A 6,000-nucleotide genomic window follows, 5' to 3' on the forward strand; every position below is an offset into this window, starting at 1 on the left:
GTTGGACGAGGTTTGATAAGGAGTTGCATCTGTTCAGACAATTCCAGTAATAGAGAAGAGGGGTTATCCACTGTGGAAGGGGGGGGGGGGGTGGCTTGGATGAATTTTCAGATGACGAACCAGGCCTGCAGAGTTCTTGGTATTTTTAAAAGGAGTGTCATCTCTGTTGGATTTTCCTGTGTGAATAGAAGCGTCACTGATACCTTCATGTTCCAACTTATCTTCTGCTTGTTTTAGACGCACTTATTTTCAACAATATTTAATTTTTCCTGTGGCACAAATTGAGGCAATGGCCCTCATTTTGATTGGTTTTCAAAAATTACAAGATGCATGTGGACGTTTAGCCAATAATCTGTAACTATGAGGACATTGTGGAAGGCTCTTGTGTTAGCATCTGTGACTTCCGTTGATCAAAATGTCCATTTTATGTTCATAGACTCAAGCCCAAACCTAACTGGAAGAGATGTTGTATTCTCAAATAAGTAATTTGAGAACATGGAAACAGACAGAAACCAGAGAACTCAGTGTCAGTGATAGCTGGGAAACACCATAGACCAGCTGAGTCAATGCATCAAAATCAAACTTAAATAATACAATAAACTCAACTTTTGACATCGCTGTGAGGAATGTAGCGTGAGAGAGAATTTTAATAGGAGCTACAACTTTGAAGAAAAACATTTGGTGCATTTGGTAAGGTGAAATTTATTGGTGTGCTTTGGTGTTTTGCAAGGATCAGAACAACATGTAGGAGTGGCTGCAGTTGCTATATTGAACAATGACTGTTTGACCTAACACTTTGAGATGCAGAATCCTAAAACAGTTTTGTTAAAATATTGTTTTAGTCCCTTGAATGCTATGTCATTCGATTAACTGCTTTCTTATCTAATTTTAGTTTGTATATAACCACAGGTAATGTGCAGTAGTGGCTGGGTTTGGGTTGAAAGTTAAATTTAGGAAAAAAAACTGTAAAGTGAGCAGTAAAGACTGGTTTAGTTGATGAGAGGACTCCTATTCTGAATTGCCTGAAATACAGGTACATCTAGAAAAAGAATTGAATATTGTGAAAAAGTTCAATTATTTTTTTCAGACACTTTTGGGTGGAAAACTCATATATTATATGGATTTCTTAGCGATGGAGTAAAATATACTACACAGTTTTTGTAATGTTGATGATGGCTTAAAAATAATGAAAATCCAGAATTCAGCATCATAGTATTAAAAGCTGCCCTCTCACCCACTCCTCATGCTCCTGAGCAGGGTGGGTGGCTCTCCATTTCTGAAGCTCGGGTCCTCTACCAGAGGCCTGGGAGCTTGAAGGTTCTTCTTAGGATCTCAGCTGTTCCTAAGATTGCGCTCTTCTGGACTGAGCTGTCCAATGTTTCTCCAGGTATCTGTTGGAGCCACTTCTCCAGAGTGGGGGTTACTGCCCCGAGTACTTCGATGACCACGGGCACTACTATTGTCTTCACATTCCAGGCTCTTTCTAGTTCTTCCCTTAGCCCATGGTGTTTCTCCAGTTTCTCGTGTTCTTTTTTCCTGATGTTTCCATTGCTCGGGATGGCCACATCGATCCCAGCGGCTGTCCTCTACTGCTTATCAATGATCACCATGTCTGGTTGCTTGGCCATTACCATTTTGGCTGTTTGTATCTAAAAGTCCCACAGGATCTTAGCTCTGTCATTCTCCACCACATTGGGAGATGACTCCAATTTTGACCTGGGGGTCTTCAGTTGGTATTTTGAATAGATGTATCAGATGCTGGATGGTTTCTGGGGGGTCTTTGCATAGCCTGCACCTGGGGTCTTGCCTGGTATGGTAGATCTGGGCCTCTATTGCTCTGGTGCTCAAGGCCGGCTCCTGTGCTGCCATGATCAGTGCTTCGATGCTGTCCTTCAGTACAGCCCTCTCTAGCCATTGGTAGGATTTGATCATATCAGCCACTTCAGCTATCTGTTGGTGGTAAATTCCACGCAGGGGTTTTTCCTCCCATGATGGTTCCTCCCATTCCTTCTCTACCAGCTTCCATTGTCTGAGCACTTGATCCTTTTGGGGCCATCTTCCTGATATATTCTTGGAGCTTCGATGTTTCATCTTCAATGGTGGCACAGATGCTCACTAGACCTCTGTCTCCATCTTTGCGCTTAGTGTATAGCCTGTGGATACTAGATTTGGGGTGGAATCCACCACGTATGGTGAGTAGCTTCCGTGTCTTAACATCAGTGGTGTGAATTTCCTCCTTTGGCCACCTTATCACTACTGCAGGGTGTCTGATTACTGAGAAGGCATAGCTGTTGATTGCACAGACCATGTTCTTGCTATTGAGCTGTCTTCTCAGAGCTTGCCTTAGTCAATGAAGATATTTTGCTGTTGGTGCTTTCCTTGTGGCATCTTCGTGGTCGCCATTTGCTTGTGGTTTTCCAAGGCACTTGTAGCTCTCTTTAAGGTCTGCCATTCTCCCTTCTTTGAGTGCAATCCCCTCTGTGTGGATTACCTTCCCTCTCTTCATCACCACCCAGACACATTTCTCCAGCCTAAATGACATTCCAGTGTCCCTGCTGTAGATCTTGGTGGTGTGGATCACCGAGTCAATGTCTTGCTCACTCTTAGCCTACAGCTTTATGTCATCCATGTACAGGAGGGGGCTCATAGTGGACCCATTTCTGAGTCGGTATCCATTGCCAGACTTGTTGAATATTTGGCTGATGGGGTTCAGGCGTATGCAGAACAGCCGAGGGGACAGAGCATCTCCTTGGTATATTCCACATTTGATGGACATTTGTGCAATTGGCTTGAAGAGTTGGCCTCAAGGGTGGTTTTCCACAACCTCATAGAGTTTGCCATGAAGGCTCTCAGAGTGTTGTTGACCTTGCACAGCTTCAGGCATTCTAGGATCCATGTGTGTGGCATTGAATAACAGGCTTTCTTGTAATCAGTCCAGGCAGTGCACAGGTTTGTTTGTCTGCTTTTGCAGTCTAGGGCAACCAGCAGCTGGACAGCTCAGTTGGTAAGGTGTCAGACTCCCATGTGGGAGTATGTATTCATATATATATATATATATATATATATATATATATATATATATATATATATATATATATATATATATATACAACCGTGTCAAAGACTGCTGACTTGATTGATGTCAGTGACATCTTTCAAGCCACAAAAGGTCATTGCTAAAGCAGCAACTAAGCAGAAAAACAACAAAACAGAAAAAAACCTTCCATACGACTATGACATTTTCTGCTTTAATACTGTCATCAAAGAAGTGGAAATGAGCTTTCCACTGAGGCAACCCATCACAGAATTGGCTGTTAGACTTGCTGCTGACATGGAATGAAATGCATTCACTTGAATACAAAGTAAAACTGTGATCCTAAACTGATTCGCAGTTTTAGATGTTTAATCTTAAAAAATGGCTCCTAATCACCTCATACATGAGTTGATTGCAGACTCCGGTAGAGCCTCAGACATAAACTGTTGGATGTACTTGTTTGAATAAATTATTTTCAACGTGAAGCAAGCTGCATTAAATACTGTACTCTAATGTGATGTGTCTTTGATGTAGGCTCGGGACATGGGAATGCTGTGAGAGGGATGCAGAGAGGAAAATTACGATGGAATGTTGAAAATTAGTGTTTGTATTAAAATGTAGAACTGCCTGCATTTACCTTCTAACCTCTGGAATAGCTCGGAGCTGTTTAGACATCCCTGCGGTAACTATTACTGCTTTCTGCACTGGGCCACACCATAAAGTGGGCAGTAATAAAGATCAAAAGAAAACCCTCTGCATGAAATAGTTTTGTCAGACTCTGACATACGTTGGGCACTGCGTCATATCATGCACAAATGTCGGTCATAAAACATAGTTATTACCATGTTTGTATAGATTTTAGGTCCTAAAGCATGAAATTATTTTACTCTTATCTCAATATCGGAGCCTGGGAGGGCAGTGTCTTTAAAATAATTGTGAAAATTCTTCAAACCAGGAGAAATAATATTTGGGGAGGGAAATCTGCTGTTCCGCCACTTCAACCAAAAATGAATGGAGAACAAAGGAGCAGACCTCATTGAAGGGACCATCTATCCTTTCTGGTCAGGGACAGACAAGAATACCCTCCTGGGGAGCTGGAAAGTACTGGCTCTATGGACGTCAGGGTATCCTTGTGACCATGATAGATTAGGCATAGTAATTCTATATCAATGCAGGCACATGCAAAATCTTAGAAGGAGAAGATGGCCCGGCGCAGCAATTGGAGTGCACCCATGGGGAGGTGATGATATGTGGACATTTGTCTTCTTTAATGTATTAAAGAAGTTGTACAGCAATATTCCTCGTAAATTGAATCAAAACAAGATGATTGGTTAGAGATACTTTCCTTCTTGGATCATTTTCATCCTCTCATATAATCTTCCACTCCAAGCAGCCAACACAAATGCAAACAAGCGAGTAGTACTTGTGTTTTCCATAAGCCACTTTCCCTTTGTAATATTAGTCAATGCCAGTCATCGTGCAATACAGAAATAGCTCTAATGCTGTTTAGAAAAACTCTTAGTCACTGTTGTTTCACTGTCTGGTTGCCTCAGCAGCTGTATTTTTTCTGCTGGTGGTAAAATTTTCCTCTAACTGTTCGTGTTTCCATTTGTTCTCCATTTGGAGCTAAACAAACATGAATTGAAAAACTTTCTTTGTCTAACAGAACGAAAAAAAAAAATCAAGGTATGTTTAAAAGCCAGTGGTACAAAAAGGCAACACCTTGATGGTTTAAATAAGTGTTGACTTGCTAAACACTCAAACAAGCAGGCTAACAGTCCGCAGGGCACAGCGTGTTCTTTTTGAAAGACAACTATAAGAGGGCAAATACAGTTTTAATTTGCTGATTCATGCCTGACAAATTTAACAAAGTAAGAGCTGTGACGCTAAGCTCTTTATGTTTGAAGTATCAGAGTTGGGAATTTCTTCTTTTTCCTTCCAATACTGGAGCTTTCCACTTCAACATGACAGGTGGACATTTGGAAGTTTTCTCCAAGGGCTCAATCACAAGGATTAACATGCACATAATGGATGTGTTTTAGGAACAACATACCTCTGGATACTGGTGCATAACCCGAAATGCAAACATGGAAACTTCCAAGTGTAATTTTAATCCATTATTTTTTATGCAGTGACAGCCTGAGTAGATGTTTATACACATATGCACACGCTACAAACGGAGTTTATAGGAACATGTGCATAAAAATGAAGCGTTCTGCAGTCTATTATCCTACTGGACGTTACGATCATGATTTCACAGATTGACTCTAAGATTTCTTCAGAGAAGTAGCACATGCAGGTGAAGAAAATAAGTAATTCTGATTTAAAACACATTATTTGAAAAGAAGATATTTTGTCTACAGGTTATATGATTTATTGTGTGTTGTGCTCTGAGTTTATCAGTAACATGGTTCATTTAAACAGTATCTACAGGAAGAAAACTATCCTCACAAAGGAGTATAGCCCTACCATGAAATAAAATAGTTAAGAAATGTCAGCCTTGTATTGACTATTCGAGTGTAACTGGGTAACTTGCATTAATCCAGACAAAGGACACAATGAGGTAGAACAGTTTTTAAATCCTAATCCTATAAACTGAACTTCATCACATAATTCTTCCAAACTGCAGCTAAATGCAAAAATAAAGCTAAAGCTATTGAAAGAAACTTTAAGTTTGAAAGCATGTTGTGATGCAAGAAACTTAAAGATTATCTTAAACGTAGCGAGACTACATGAAGGAGTTATCATTATCAGATGTTGGCTCCGATATTGACTAATTAGCTGAGCCGGATATTGGATGAATGGCACCGGTCCAGCATTCTGATCCAGTCATTTCTTTTTTTTTTTTATTAATATCATACACAGCAATATTCTATATTGCAACCTTGGTTACATCATCATGTAAAATAGAGCTTGCCCAGCAACTAGTGATGAGCAAACACAGAGCAATGTGGAGCAAGCACTGG

The sequence above is a fragment of the Fundulus heteroclitus genome, unplaced genomic scaffold (genome assembly GCF_011125445.2).
Source record: "Fundulus heteroclitus isolate FHET01 unplaced genomic scaffold, MU-UCD_Fhet_4.1 scaffold_110, whole genome shotgun sequence".
NCBI lineage: Eukaryota > Metazoa > Chordata > Actinopteri > Cyprinodontiformes > Fundulidae > Fundulus > Fundulus heteroclitus.